General features: G+C 46.5%; 1 protein-coding gene across 2 annotated transcripts in view; it reads right to left on the reverse strand.

Annotated features, from left to right (window-relative positions):
* The window catches only part of EXOC2 (exocyst complex component 2), a 156,313-nt gene that overhangs the window by 13,679 nt on the left and 125,894 nt on the right, over positions 1 to 16,740 (reverse strand). The window lies entirely within an intron of this gene.

The following is a 16,740-nucleotide window of genomic DNA, read 5'->3' on the forward strand; positions in this document are numbered from 1 at the left end:
GGATCTTCTCCCATAATGTCGTCCAAGCTACTGATTATTCAGGGAAGTTGAACTGCAATCACCTTGTTGACGTGGCATTTGCAGATTCTCAATACACAGCCAGCTTCTGGTTCTGCCATGTACCCTGGTGTGTAAGGAGGCACACGGCTTTTCTTCTGAGGAGCCAACCTCATAAATATTTCTTGGGGATATGGAGGTGCAGGCGTTTTTAATTCTATTTTGCTGACGGAGTAACTGAGAAAACTGGTTGAAGAATAATTAAATACAATCCAGAAACAGGTCGATTCTTCCTGAGAGAAAAGGACAGCTGCAGAGTAACAAGTCTTCATATCAGCGAAGGCGGAACACGTGACTTGTGCTGACGACCAGGAAAGCTTTCTGCCCGCAAGAGGAGGGCTGTCCCCCAGGGCCCCAGGCTGGGCGTGAGGCAGGCCACGAGCACGGGGCCCACAGGCCTCAGCCGCTGTGCTCGGGTCAACTCCGTGACCACTGGACTCAGGTCTCGAGTCTTTAAACTGCAACAGTGTGGAGGGCTGGCTCACGCATGTACAGAGAGAAAACGCGGTTACTAGAAGTTCGGCCCGACACTGGGCCAGTGAGGGTCTAAGCCAGAGGAGGGGCTCCCACGGCCTCTGTCTCCATGAAACCGGGGTCCTGTCAGTGCTGCTGGGACCAGCACCAGGAGTTGGGCCCAGCCACGTGCCTGGAACATGAGGGCAGCTGTGAGCTCCTCAGGTTCTTCAAGGGAACAGAGACGAGTGGGGCCAGAGAGCTGCCTGAGAAGCAGAAAATCGGACTTAGGACGAAGCAAGCTGAGGTCATGTGTGGGCGACCGCTCGCCCTGGGCCCGATGCCCACGCTGCCCCAGAGAAGGCGGCTCCTGGCAAGAGCACGGGTCTAGGCGCAGCCATTAAGCCCCCCAAGGAAGAGGTAAATCTAACTCACTAATCCAACTCCAAACACACAGCTGTGGAGGTAAGAATAAGAGTGCAGGCGCTTCTAAGAGTCAGGACCATGTTTGCGTTGAAAGAAAATTTGAAAAAGCAATCGAGCTTCCCGTTTTATGTGGCTACAGGGTAACACGCTGGGAGGAGCATAGCGCCTCAGCCTTGCACAAGTAAGAACACTTTATCTTTCCTGGAGACTTTCCTTTGATGAATAGAAAGAATGAAATAATTACCCTCCTCCCAAACAACTCTTTCAAGGAGTAACACTGGAGGGACTTCCCTGGTGGTGCAGTGGTTAAGACTCTGTGCTCCCAATGCAGGGGTCCCGCGTTCGATCCCTGGTCAGGGAACTAGATCCCACATGCATGCCACAACTAAGGAACCTGCAAGCCACAACTAAGGAGCCCGCCTGCCGCAACTAAGACCCGGTGCAAATAAATAAATATTAGGGAAAAAAAAGGGGGGGTAACGGAAACAGAGAAGGGAAAAGCTGTGGTCCTGGGATGAGAGGACATACAGCTGCTCCTGGACCATCACACGTCACATCAGGAGGGGGGGCAGGGGGCCCACAGTCCCATGAGGAGTGGGCAGGGGGCAGCGGCAGGTCTGAAAGAGCAGGCGGCCCCAGGGAGCTCGCGAGACGTGATCACAAACTCCAGAGCAACACACGTGCTGGTGTGGTAACAAGAAAAACTTAAAAACACAAAAATCAATCATTGACAGCCTCCCTCCAAACAGCTAATCGTTGTGCTGAAACTGGTTAGCGCTAAGGGAATGGATTCATTCACCAAGCGTGAATCTGCTGGTTCGACTACATGCCAGGCACACGTCGGAGGTGCTTGGGCACTGGGTCCTCCAGGCAGAATGTGCGTAAATCCCCAAAGTGCTAGTTCCCGAGTTTCACCCCAAGGTGCTGGGTGCTCATATTTGTGTCCAAGGGGCAGGGAGAAGTAATGCCAGGTGCCCACATGGAAGGGTTGTGTGCTGTAGAAACGATCGCTGTTCTCCGACGGACGCTAACCTGTGAACCATTTCCTTGCTGTCCCTGTTCTGTGACGTTCCTGAAAGGTGAGGGGTGGTGTGCGGGGGTGGGGAGGTGGAGGCCATCAGGGGCACTGGGCTGGGGCCTAGACGCCTCGTGTCCAGGGACTGAGGTCTGAAGGCCACAAGCGTGCAACAGATGAGACCACTGAGGTCTTCTGAGGTTGGAATCGCAATTCCTCCCTCTAAGGAGAGACACAAGGCCAGGTCACCCTGCTCGTGGCCCTGCTCCCCAGGCCCTGCTCTGAACCTCGCAGGGACCACACTGACGCTTTCAGGTGTGTTTCTAAAGCCTGAATGCAGATTTGCTCCTTGGGTTTAACTGCCTGTTGAGTTTCCTGCTTTGAAATGTTGCTCCAAATCCAACTGTAGGAGGATGTAGGCTCTTTCAAACCTGCAGCACAAGAGGCCTGGCACAGTGGAGGCACCAGAGGGCACCCCCGGCCTGGGGGAAGCTCCAAGAGGAGCTGCAGGCACATTTTGTCATCCGCGTGGCTGAGGCCTCAGGGGGCAGCCGGGGAAGCTGGGGATGCGTCCGCAGGGGCTGTGGTCAGAGGCCCGGAGTGGGATCAGGAGAGGATTTTGGTTACAGTTTTCAAAGGCTCCACGACACTGACGAAGGGACCATCCTTAGTGAACTTCAGTGATACATGCTCTCTCTCCACTGCATTTATCTGTATGCTTTTACTATTACGAACATTAATGGCTAATGACGACTTTCAAGTTCCTCAAGGTGACAGAAGGGACACTCAGTGTAAAGTCAGAAGACTCGGGGTCTAAGTTCTGGCTCACCTACATACAAATGGTGCGGCCGTAAGATAAAAGTCAGTTCACCCTCTAGACAACTGCCTACTTCGCACAAGGCAGAGATGACAACATCTGCTTTGCTAACAAAGCTGTGATGAAAATGTGATGTGTGTTTATTCCCTTCTCCTTCAAACATCTGCTGGGCACGGCCAGTGGGGTGCACCCCCGTGAGCCGAACAGGCGAGACCCTCCCTCCCCACTGAAGAGCACGCACGCACCCTGGGGTCAGGACTCCAGAGAAGCCTGCCTATTTCAGGTACCATTTCTTAAGACATAAACAAAAAGTCAGCTAGAAGCCATGACCACTAGAAAATATACACTGATTTCTCTTTCTGAAACACACCGTGCAGAATCTGGACAATGCATCTGGTCTCGCCTTGAAGAAAACAAAGACAGTCTTTCTGAAACAATTTTTCAGGATCCATTTGAAAAATACAACTTAAATGAAGGTATAGCAGGACAGAATATTGCTGAGGCTAAATACATTTGTTTTTAAAATACGATTTTTCTAGCTGCATCCTAAAGCAAAAGCTTGCTCCAAATAATACAACACTCAACACTTACTAAACGCTCACTGTGCCAGATACCTAGGAAGACGCTTGGCTTATTAGAACGTATGAACACTCGGCAAATGTGCTGGCTTCAGCTTCGGCTTCAACAGCAGCGGGTCATAAATGCTGACTTGACGGGACTAGCCGGCAACGTGAGCATGTGCACAGGAAGAATAAAGCAAACGGACAACAGCTACTTTACTGTGATGCAGTAGTTAAGTGTTTGTAGAAAGGTTCCTCCCGCACAGCTTCCCATGTTATTTAGACACAGAATGAGAGCAGCTTCTAAGTATTTACAATATTATCTCCTTGACGCTCTGAACGTGAAATTAGAATGTGTCATGATATTTGACCAAAAAGTGCCCCTAACCACGCAGCCTCAGTCCAGGCCGTCACTGAGCAGTTCACCCAGTGGCCCAGGTGGGAATTCTCCACGGAGAAGGCAGAGCCCAGACCTTCTGGGCAAGAGCCTCTGGGCCCCTCGCAGGGTGGGCTTCTCGTAAGGGGGCCTGGACCTCAGAACATCTTTGCCAGCAATGGTCTTGTTTTTCATAAAACTCTATTTGTCAGTTACTTGTTTTAATCAAATAGGGAGGACACTTAATTTTGGAATAACTAGTAAAATTTTTATTGACTGCCTATTAATATTACATGCCAGACTCTATTCCATGTGCTGGGGACACGGAGTGACCTCAAGAACAAACCCACAAAACACAAAGGCCCCCTCCTCACAGGGCTTACACACCACCGGGGACACACCCAGATTGGAAAACATGGCCACGTTCCACAGGAGACAGCCTCACTTCATCTCTGAAATAGCCCCCAAGAAGGCAAGTGGCTGAAACAAAACTGTCTGGCAGCAATAGAACAGAGGGCTTCCGTCTGATGAGAACCCTCAGCACTGTTTGTGGAGAAATGCTCCCCGACAGGTGGAAAGGAAGCAGCGCTCCTATGGCCAGTCCCAGCTACAGCCTGTAACAGGTGATGCACACGGGGGCACGGAATGACGTGGATTTAAACCCTGGCTGGAAAACCAGTTAATTCACTGAAACTTCAGGTTTTCCTTGAAGTATGGGAAAATGCTCATTCAATTAAAAAGTGTTACACAGGCAGATTTGAGTCTTCTTATAAGTTTGGCAAACCACTAGGCAGACCTCTCTAGAGAACGGCCACATTAAAGAACAGAACAGTGAACAATTTTGAATTGATCAAGCCTACATTCTTAATTTAATTTGAAAAAATTAATTGCTCGTAAGGAATTAAGATACAGAAGTGTAAGTTTCCTAATAACAAATACAAGTCCAATGAGCTTTCCCTTTATCCTTCTCCCTAGTTTGGTGTGTATTCTTCCAGATGTTTTCCAACGAATATAAATTTTTTCCCTAAAAAATGACATTACAGTACACACTCTTTTCTTGAAACTTACTTGCTTCCTTCCATGATGTACCACACACACTCTTCCATGCCAGTGTGCACACACTGACCTTACAGTTTTCAGTGGCTGCCTGGTATTCTACAGCACAGATCTGCCATAAGGTATTTATCTTCTTATTTATCTGACTTACTTGTTTTATTTTTCACTTTATTTATTCATAACTTACTCTCCTACTACTCGACAGTCCTGTTGCCTTTCAGTATTGACCGTCATAAATAACGACACAACCATATCAGACCTTGTATTCTCGTAGAATAACTGACTTAAGACACCTTGTAGAAGTGGAACTGCTGAGTCAAAGGTTTTGGGTTTTGACTGGTTCTGTCAACCTGTCATTGAAAAGGCTATTCAAGATTAAACTCCTGTTTCTTCATGCCTTTTTACTTTAACTTGGATTCTCTAATTACTATAATTAACAATAACCATAATACATGCTCCTCAACTATGATGACGACAAAACTTTCCATTAAAACACTAGAAGAAAAATTCAAGCGAAATGCAAAGGTCAAAGGAAATTTACTGTGTTGCACAAGACTTATACTCAATCTGACTGTATAAAGAGTATCTGAGAAAGAGCTGGACAGAAAGACGGCGCATGTACAGAAAACACCGGTACCCCCCTGACCTGTACCAGGAACACAAGCTTTCCTCTGAAGCATTTCCTGTCACATCCTCCAAACACAGACTGGTCTCTAGGTGCCCTGCCTCATGTTGTTTTGAAACACGACAGTCAGTAATAAAAGCAGTCTAACTCTGGAAACTCTGGAGATGCTACCTACTTTATAAACCACATTTCCTGTTTTTAACCCTTATGCCCTAAATCAGCTACCAGTCCTAGTCTACAGATAAAAATAGATTGAAAAATACTATAAATATCCCACAGTGTACTTTTTTTTTGGTCAAACTGAAACACTACATGAAAGAACTTTGGGGTATTGTTTTTTTCAAGTAAATTATCTATTCAATTACAGTGTGAAAATACATTATTGAAATTACTGCCTATTAAAAAAAAAGGCAACCAGAACGGTATCAATACTGTTGGACAGATTAAAAAGGCCTGAACATTCTGCAACAAAATCAGCTTTTGTTGGAACAGAGAACGGGCTTTTAGGTCCAAGTCTTTATGTTTTAGTTCGTGCTTTCTTAAATTAATGACCTTTTCTAAACTGATAAATGTCTTCTGAAATGTAGAGGATTTTTAAATGAATACCTGGGGTGGAAAGGACACCTTTCACGTGTAGTATATGAATGAATGACATGGCCTGTACAGTTTTCTGTTTTCTTTCTCAGAATCCTTTTTTTTTGCTTTAATTAATATATCTCCTAGCTTTTAAATATGAATAAGAAAACTTTTCCCTATGAAGATAAAACAAAATATCACCAGCAGTGAAAATAACAGTAAAATTATTTCATAGCTTATTTTTTCCATTTGTAAGAAAGGATTTATATTCGTAAGAGTTTAGCCTTCATAAATTTCAGAGACAAGGAGCTTTGAAGAGTCCAATATGGGTAAGGGAGTCACAACCTCTCCCACTTCAAAGTTAAAGTCTGATGTGTAAAACTACATGAATTATGTAGTCTATGAATTATACTAATCTAAAATATTACAGAACACTTTATACATTTAGCATGAAATATCAGTTTCAACACTGATACACTGAATTTTAGACTTAAAGGTATAAAAATTTGATTTAACATAAATCAAATTCCTTTGTTTCAATTTCTTCTTTTGGCAGAGAAAAATTGTTTTCATTAGAAGGCAACTCCAGTTAGAAAAGTGAAAGTGACAAGAAAGTAGAACTCATTCTACGTATGCAAATGTGTTTCACACTGCGAGGTGCTACCGTTGTATATAATACTTCATAAAGGTCTGTGGTACTGATAGCTTCAAATTTCGAAATCTCTAGGAGTACTTTTTTTCCCCCAAGAATGACTTCAGTGGAATCAAACTTAATAAATGCTTATGAGAGAAGCCAGGCCGAAGAACGTGGCTCTGGAGCCCGACGGCTTGGTTCAGGACTGCGGACCCACTACTTAGCCCGTGGCCGTGGATGGACACACGCGTGGCCACTGCAGGTGGCTCGGCCCGAGCGGCCCTGCCTCTGACGGTGGAGCCATCAAGGTGGAGCAGAGCACCGAGTCCTGGTCTCAGTACAGGGCTCCACCCACAGTGTGAGAAGTGAAATCCAATTAGGGTAAGTTTCTGCCATTGAACCAAAGAAAAGACCTTGGAGTCAAAAACAGTGGAGTTGGAATAAAGTGGAAGGCAGAAAAAAACATGAAAGCCAAGAGTTAACTTGGATTTTAGTCTTCATTTACACAATAATGGGTCTTTTAAGTCAGCATTTGGAGAAGCCTAATTGTGAGGGAGGGACCCACAGGCCTGGCCTGCACCTGCGGGAGGCCGGAGACGTCAGGAGACGTCAGGAGACGTCAGCTTCCACCCCTGGGCGAGCCCGGCTCCCAGACTCCCGCAGGGATACCTGCAAAGCCACAGGGGGCTCCCTTCATTGACAGGATGTTGCTTCTCTGATCCCAGAGCAAAATCTTCACCCCAACATCTCAGATCCACATAACTTTTTCTCTTGAAAATTTTACTGACAATTACTTAGCTGCTCTTCCACCTTCACCGCCAAAGCTGCTGTTACCACTCTACTGAACTCGTTGCTCAGGGCCCCGTAACAGGTTTGTGCAGATTCCTTATCCCAAAATGAATGCAACCCTTTATTCTTCCCAGTGTCTTTATCATTCATGACTATAAATCTCACAAGTCTGCCATGCTTTGAGATGATCCCGAATCAGCCACTGCTGGTCCAGGGAAAGGCAGGCCTGACATGCCCCGGCCTCCTGCCAGCCTCTGCCGGTCTCTGCAGCCGGGGAGCCTGGGAGGCTGGGGTGGGTGGGCCGTGCGCGGGAGAGAGGAAGACGCACCTCAGACAGAGGAAGGCGGAAAGCGCTTTCTAATCTAACTATTTACAAACGGTAGGACATACAAAGTTACACGGTACTGTTGCCCCTCTGGTCTGACCCATTTCCTCACCCCCCGCACCTCTCCACTCAGAAGACAAAGACTCTGGAGACAGAACTGGGCTGAAGACACAGTTGTACTGCTCTGAACAAGCCGCAGACTTTTCTTACTCTCCAAGTTTAAAAAATCTGCCCAATAGGGAAAATATTGTCTTAGGCCAATGGGGTTGTGGGGAGGTGGGTCACTCAGGCGTCTCAGCTCTCAGAGGCCCCCCTCAGCACAGGGCAGAGACAGCAGAAACCATGCGGCCCTCGGGCCCCGGCCTCCACAGGGCATGCCTGTCCTCCGCGGGCAGTGCAGGACCACCCCTCCTGGTGAGGAAAAGGGGACTCTGATGAACAGTGCATCACAGTCAATTTTTTTAAGCTTTACATTTAACCACACAAAAAGCATTTCTGAATTGAAATCAACGAGTTAAAGGTCTGAGTCTGAGCTGGCTTTCAGAGCTGAGAAAGTACAAAGCGCCGCACAAAGATGTGAGTTTGGAAGAGGTGTCAAGTGGCCATACTTGCTAATCATGACGTTTTGCTGTCGAGGTTTTTAAGTCTGCAAACAGGAGTTTTCTCCTCTTTTCAAAGTAAGTAGAACTCACACGTAGGGAAGCATGTAACTCCTGTGTATGACGTGATGCTGCGCGTGCCCCGCACACACAGGTAACCAGCATCCCGAGGGAGATGCAGCAGGCCCTCCTGCGCCCCGCCCCTGTCGCGCCCATACCCGGCAGCTCGCCACTACCTGACCTCCACCTCCCCTGGGCAAGGTGCTGGCTTTCACACAGGCAGAGGGATGAACTCCCACAGGAGGAGCACAGTTTGCGGCTCCCCTCAAGGTTACGGCCTGGTTTTGTGTGGGAGGGTCTCCCTGCCACACAGACCTTGACTGGACGAGGATATCACGCTCACGCACCCACCCCACTGGCTGGCGGGCGGGCGGGCTCTGGAGCCGCTTCCAGCCTTCGGCTACCTCAGGCAGAGCTGCAGTGGAGGCTGCTGTCTGCAGAAACACCCACCACGGCGCCCTGGGGTGGGGCTGGGTCCCTGCCAAGGGGCTTGGTTGCCCCCGCGGCTCCACCAGTCTTCCCGCCAGTCTTCTCCCGCAGAGAGCAGAGCAGGGCCCTGAGCGCCACCACACACCCCGTCGTCCACAGCAGTTTACGTGCCGTCTTGCTGGACGGTGGCCCACGTATCCCAAAGCAGCACGTGCTCTAGTTTAAAGAAAGGGTTTCCACGCCTATTTTCCTTAGCATAAGATGAAAAAGCCACAGCACAAAGGAAAAAAAGAGAGAAAAGTCCAAGAATATACACCAATTTTTCCTTTCATTAATACAACCCGACCGTGCAGCACAGGCGTGCTCACTCCTTTGCCTCCCATCACGTCTAAAGCCTCTCAAGGTGTCTTTGTGATTTCATAAGGCCTATCATCACACTCCTTCAGTACACAGACCTGCTCAGACCGACACGCGTTCCACGTGTCATCCTGAAGTCCTTACTACCGCAATCAGAGGCTGTCACACCATCTGCCATCAGAAATGACAGCAACTGCAAAAATGAAAAACGCGTTTTCAAATACATCATGTTCATGAATCTACCTTGGTTGTCACTCAAACAGTTTGATTATTAGTATGAGATATTAATAGAAAATTGAAGTAAACTGATCCAAAAGAAAACGCACATCCCAAGTAAACTTCCTGCACAACGTGAAGATTTTATTCGCATCACCTTTCATTTGCTCCTAGGGACCGGAACTGCTCTGCTGACGTCTTCCTCCTGTCACCTAACACCTAGCCTCAAACCGTCCCACCACTGGCCTGTTTACACGGTGGAGAGATGGGGGGTTTGCCCGATTAATCCCCTCACTGATAAACGAGACAGAGAGACAGGTCCCAGTTTTGTCAACCAAGCGTCCTCGGCTTTAGGGGAGGGAAGCAGGTCTCTGAGCCCCTCCAGGCCTGTGGGTCTCCTTTCTACTGTGGACTCCCAGGAAACATTTGAGACATTATTGTTTTAAAAACACACACTCACAAGTTTCCCACCGGAATGTGCAGAATAAACAGCCACCAAAGTGGCTGTTGTTAAGCTGTACTCCAAGTGGTTAGGGGTGGTTGGTCTTTGCTGCTTGTTATTAAGGGAAGATGGTTACGGACGTTTTTGCCTGGTGTTGGGAGAGACACAGACAGGGACGGCATTTCTAGCCCCGGCTGGACAGGCTAGAGGAAGTGAAGCGTCCCGAGGCTGCTCTATGGTTTAGTTTTCTCACGGAGCCCAAAAGGTGTGCATCCTCCTCTCTTGGACGAGAGCAAGCCTGGCAGGTTCTGGGTGCGCGGTACGGTCAGGCCGTGACGCTCCCCGGCACACAGGGCCTGGGCCAGGCCGTGAGGGTCTGTCTGGCGGAGGAATCCCTTAGATTCTATTAACCACTGACTAATATACCAAAGCACTTTTTTGTTAAGAAGTCGAAATACAACATTTGGAATCATATGAACCTCAGCTTTCTATTGTGATAAATAATGTTTTAAGTAACTGGGAAAGTGAACACTTGCCATCATTTTCAGGTTAAAGCAACAATTTGGAGTTGTCTGCTCACTGTGCTACCAATGCACCCCATCTATCCACACACTGAGACCACTACAGTACACCACTAAAACCCGCAGCTAACGCCGAGAGCAGAGGCATTCAAGTTAATCAGTGTTCTGCAGCCATCTTCTTTACTAGAACTAGGGGAATGTGAACCATGGCTTTGGTTCTGAGGAGGAATCAGGGTGGAGACTAACGTAGCTACAACATCTAGGCTAAACTCACGAAAATGAGGGCCCAATGCCCTGTCGGTCGAGCTGTCAGTGTCCCCAGTGGGGGGCCGGTGTGCTTGCTGGCTGGGCTGTGGCCAAATGGAGGGGCCGGCACAGCTGTCAGCTCACTGTGCCAGGGCACCGGGCCTCCACTGGCTCTCAGGTCGTGCCCAGAGTCGGAGACCAGAACAAAGGCAGACCCTCCAGCGCCCTTTCAAACTCCTCACACAGAACTGTCTGAAGACAAATACTTGTAAGTTCAGAGTGAGCATTAACCTCAAAGGTAGCCAAGGTCACAGGGAATAAAATAGCTGGGATGAAGAAGGCAACGCCAAAATGGCAGGATACACATGAGTATCCATTACTGTGCTGTTTCCCGCAGCACACACAGCTGTGAAGTGTGTAAACGAGTTTTAGAAGAAGACTCCTAGGTCATAATTAGACAAAATCAGGTGAAGTGAGGAAAAAAAATCCCTAACACTGTCCGTAGGACATAACTCGTAATTACAGAACATCCACGCAGCCTTCCTAAGGCCTCACTAGCCAGAGGGGACACAGCCCGCCACGAGCCGATGGGCAGGAATGTGATGTTAAGCAACAGGCCAGCTGGTGCGACCTGAAGGGAAGCGGCGGCACCACTGGGACACAGGGCCACCAGGACACAGGACCACCAGGTAATGTGGTGCTTGTCTAATCATGGACAAGCAACGGACTTTTGGGTGCGACTTAACAAGAGTGAGAGGGATGACAAAAAAGCCAGGGGGCCCCTAGGAAGGACAGAGACATAGTGTGGAAAGAGCAGAAGAAAGTTAAGAGAGAGGAAGTTTTTCCGTATTTCATATCATTTCATTCCCATCCAATGGCTGGTCCCACATCTGGGAGGAGAAGGCACACACTGGGTGGGACAACTGGACCACAGAAAGCAGGGAAGACCCGGGGCCCATGGGGGCGGCATTCCCAGCCAGAGAGGGGACAGCTTGATTACTAAAAAACACTGACTATGACAATGAACTGAAACTCATGTAATATGCTCAAGGTATGAATTAACGAAGAGAATTAAAAAACACCTTGTTCATCACCTTTAATAAAAGAAACAAAAGGGAACCAACTTACTCTGAAAACTCTAAATAAAGAGAAAAACCAAACATTTATCCTGCCTTTCCTACATGAACTGTACTTCAGAGTAACTAAATAGTTGATGACATTTTTTACTTTTTAATTTCGTGCTCCAGCTACCAATCATTAGTTTGCAATCTCTAAGGAAACAACAGATCATGGCAACAATTACCCATGGTGCTAAAACCATTAGATGACAAGTTTATGACAAAATTTTAAAGGGTGGAGCAAGCTGGTAACACTTGAATCCAGTTTTCAATCTTAATATCACAAACATGGAGACAATCAAACGTGATGGACCTGCTGGTGGCAGAAAACAAATTAAAACAAAATTGAACCTGAAACTGATAAGGCTTCTTTATTAACCACAAGTTCATAGGAAACACAAGGGACAGAGGAACATGTGAAATGACACCATGAGGAAACAATAAGAAAAATTCAGAAAGTGAGAATATAAGAACCACCTGATTTAGTCAACAAATAAGCTGAAGAGGGGGCCCTAGAGAAAGAAAAAAGAAAACAACTTCAGAGACACAGCAAGTAAAAGCAACACATAGACCTTGACAGAATCCTGATCTGAGCAAACGATCTAAAAGAAAGCTCTTCTGAGAATTCTGGACACTGACTGGATATTTGCTAAAATTAATGAATTATTATTTGTTTCCAGATCTGATAATGGTACTGAGGTTATGTTTTTAAAGAAATCAGTCCTTATCTGATCTGTGTGTAGATGAAATGATCCTTCATCTGGAGGAGGGGGCAGAAGACTGGCCCTGCTGAAGCTGCCACGAGGTCAGGAGCTGCGCTTCCCTGCTCTATTGTGATAAATGTCTAGGAATGTCCAAAGTAAGTTTAAACAATGGCCTTTGCAAAACAGCACGTTAGTTTACCCTGGTGCCAAACAGCTATCAGTTTCAGACACAATAAAATAAATACTTCAACAGATAAAACATGCAATGAAGAAAGTATGTAGGGCCACAGGTCCTCTCAAGGTTAATACGTTTCACACTGAACACCATCAGAGCCAACATTTAGCTTTACTGAAAAATGCTTGGCAGACAAACTGTAACCAAATGTCCGAAGCATTGTATAAACGGTTTCACAGCACTGACACTGATACATGAAACTGCTTATAAAAAAGGAGAAAATGGCTGGGAAAAAAAGTGAAGTTAAATGATGAAAGTGTGTTTAAAAAAAGATGACTGACTAGGACCATCCTCCTTTGAAAAATGTAACATTGCCTTTCTCTCATAAATAGATGAAATGTAAGTTTATTAATATCTACCTGACAGTATGTTTTAAATGAAATTAAGAAAAACAGTCCAAGGAATTGATAAAACTACTCCTTCTGAGAAGTTCAGTACCGGGAAAGACTACTGACTTGGATGTCTCTCTTCAAAGGTGGAGTTCACGCGACTGGCATCTGTTTCGATCAGAAGCAGATGCGATAGTGTGCCAAAGTACCCCATGACCAGGGCGCAGGAAACCTGTGGAAGACAGGCACGAGAGGACAGCCGTGTCACTGGGCGTTACCACCTGTGTTCCACATTCGAGAAGAGAAGAGATTTCTAGAGTGTCCAACAAACAGCACCAAGAATGTGACGCTCGTAAAGGCGCCCTCAGAATTCTGCAAGCCGCAGTCTTCAGAGTAATTCTGGAAAGGTGAAATGACATTCGGAGACCTTTGGTGTGAGGATTTTTTCATTTTACACAGATATAAAATTTTATAATATCCTAATTATTTCTGAATGGGTAGTCCACATGTTATTTTTGGTAACAGTTTTCTTATGTAATCAACCAAAGTTCTCTTCTTTAACATTAGCTGAATTAAGAGACAATTCAATGCGACATTCTGTTGAAAATACCTACCAGGGTAAAAACTAAACTGTAAATTAGTATTTTACTTGCTTGAGTAATTTCTGCCGAGGTGTTTCTCATTCACCAACCAACTGATGGACCAAGTCTGTCAGGGAAGGATCTCCCTGTGCTGGGTACCACCAAGGGCTGCAGGCATGGAGCGGGGGTGGCCTGGGGGCCTGGAGACAGTGGGGTGGGGCTGAAGGGGAACGTGGGAGGGAGCGAGGGCCTGAGGGCTGCCCCCCACCCCCGAAACCAGAGGCAGGCTGTGGGCTGCGGAGGGAAGGACGTCTTTGAGTCCCCTCCTTTTCTACAGACCGTCTCTGTAACTGACCCTTGCACTGCTGGCCGCGGTATTTTATTTGCAATAGGAATTAATATTTAGATTCTGAAGTAATTCTGCTTCCTTGTTTATTAATGGGACAAAACAAGTTTTTTGTTTGCTGAAATCAGCTCCTATCTCTTGTCCGCACAACCAGAGCCAGCCACCTCTTGCTGGAAGTTCACGTCTGGTGCTTTAAAGGAGAACGGCGTCTCCCCGCCCTTCTGGTTTGAGTGGGGCTTCCCAGAGGGAGGGACAGCCTTTGTCCACCTCTGGCAGGGTCAGCAGCACATGGGGGTTTGTCCCCTGCTTCTTCGCTACCCCTGCCTGCGGGAGGTGGGGAGCAGGCAGAGGGGCTGCTTCTCGGAGGGGCTGGGCGAGGGGTCTGGGCTCTCACTCTGACCCACCGGCACCGGCCTTCTCACCTACTGACTCTTGCGTCTTATTCTTCAGTCGGTTCGAAATGTGGACAGAGAAGAAGACTGTTATTCATCGGGATTCCCCAGGCCCCAAGATTCAGACGGTGTTTTTCTTTCTTTCCCTCTGTGCAGGCGGAGGTAGCGATGGGGCCAGAGTCCCTTCTTTCCCCTCCTCCCTGATACTGGACACGACGACTCATCTATCAGGAGGATCCAGAAAGCAGGATCGCAACAGCCCTGTTCCAGCATTTAGTAAACTCCCCGAGAACTTTCAGAAAAAGATTTTCCCTACGTGTGGTTACAGTTTAACAACTATTGAGATGAATGTTTAAATGGAGGTGCTGATTTGATGAGATAAACGGCAGGCAGCCTGGCCACTACCTCAGAGTTCTTCATGCTAACTAAGTGCGATTAGTTAGAGGTAAGTGCAACTAGCTCGCTGAAATACAAGGATCCAATTAAAATCACAAGAGTATTAGGAGAAAAGTGTTGGGGGAAGAAAACATACAATAACCAATCAAGATACTCTTCGCATGGCAGTGGAAATATATTTTCTTTAGGTAACTGCAGAAACGATGATAACTTAAAAAAAATGAGATGATTAGACAGTCAATGAACAGCACAGAAGCTATTTTTCACATTCCCTCCTCCCCCAATAATGCACTGGATTTTAACTTTAAAGGATAAAAAAAATACCTCAAGGGCTCCAAGATGATATAATTTAAAAAAATAAATGGATATAAAAATCACAAGAGAACAACGGATCTATTTTAGTTTTTTTGCCACCTCACGCTGTGTGATCTTTTTCACCAAAACAGCTGCCCTCACACATACCGCCAACCACCCCATAATAAACACAGAACCACGCACCACAGGTACAGACGCCAAGGTTACGACGTGGTCTCGGGAGCTGCCCTGGGGGTGCTGGTGCCAGGGCTCCCCCACAGGGCGGGGAGCAGCGCTGGTCCCTCCTGAGTCCAGCCTTGCTCTCCTTGGTGCCACTGGGAGCAGGCCACATGACTTGAGGGGGGACACGGGTGCATCCCAACTCCCCCGGGTCAGAGCCACCATCTCACCTCACACGCAGCACCACCCTCAGCTTCTCTACCACCTTCTAACCTTGGAAGCAGGAACAACTTGGGGAATGTGCAGAGTGCCTCGGATGTTACCAGACTTGATACTACTGGCTGAATTTGTGAATGAAAGGAAATTCTCTATCTGTCCATGAGAGGAATATTTTCTTACAGACTTTGAGTAGTCTCAGTATTCCAAATACTGGATCTGACATATGATTGATGTGGAAATCGTTCTGCTCCGGGTTCCATGCATCCCACACAAGTAGTCGGCTGACCACGCTAACACCCGGCACTCCACTCACTCACATCACCGATGACATAAATGTCTTCCCTCCTCCTGATAATGTCAATGACTACAATTAATAAAAAGGCCTTTTGAGTTAAAAATCGGTTAAGTACTTTACCTTTATAAAAATGGTTAATTTTAAATTCATTTATTAAGTATCTTTAGGAATATATGTAAACTTGAATGCCTTTTAGACAGAACACCAATATTTAAGAGAAAATTTTAAGAAAGATTATTTTTCTTATTCAATATGTTTTAAAGATATGAACTTCCATGTGTATTCATAAATGAAGACTAAGACCATTCTCAATTTACCTAAAACCTATCAAATGCAAATACTCAGAGCTCTTAATAACTGCAGATAAGAATAACGACACAGTCAGTTAAGTGACTCAGAAGTAACCAGAATAATCTTTCCTGACACATATACAAATAAAGAGGTGAGAATTTAAATATCCAACTGTCAGGTTAAAAAAGCACAGCTATGGGGCTTCCCTGGTGGCGCAGTGGTTGAGAGTCCGCCTGCCGATGCAGGGGACACGGGTTCGTGCCCCGGTCCGGGAAGATCCCACATGCCACGGAGCAGCTGGGCCCGTGAGCCATGGCCGCTGAGCCTGCGCGTCCGGAGCCTGTGCTCCGCAACGGGAGAGGCCACAGCGGTGAGAGGCCCGCGTACCGCTAAAAAAAAAAATAATAAAAAAAAAGCTTTAACGAATATCTCTTCTTGAATCGTGAAATTAATCACCTGAATTTTTTTTAAAAATCACCACAAACAGTATCAGAAACTAAATTTATTGCTAACTACTGCAATCGACAATCGGTTACCTACGTGATTTGTAAAATTCAGTTTTGGATGAAATTTTGGAGATGAAAATTCTAAAGATAATACTAAAGTTGTTAATTGAAATTATTTTGGAAGACTGAAGTCAAACTATTTTGGCTGTTCACCTTACACGAGGTCTCAAAACTTCAGTCATCTTTAAAGAAACTAAAAATCACTATATGACTATGCGAGACTGAAGTTCAGTTGGGGATCACGAAGTCAAAGCTACACCAAGAACAGAACTAAA

The sequence above is a fragment of the Grampus griseus genome (genome assembly GCF_964374135.1).
Source record: "Grampus griseus genome assembly, chromosome: 10".
NCBI classification, from domain to species: Eukaryota; Metazoa; Chordata; class Mammalia; order Artiodactyla; family Delphinidae; genus Grampus; species Grampus griseus.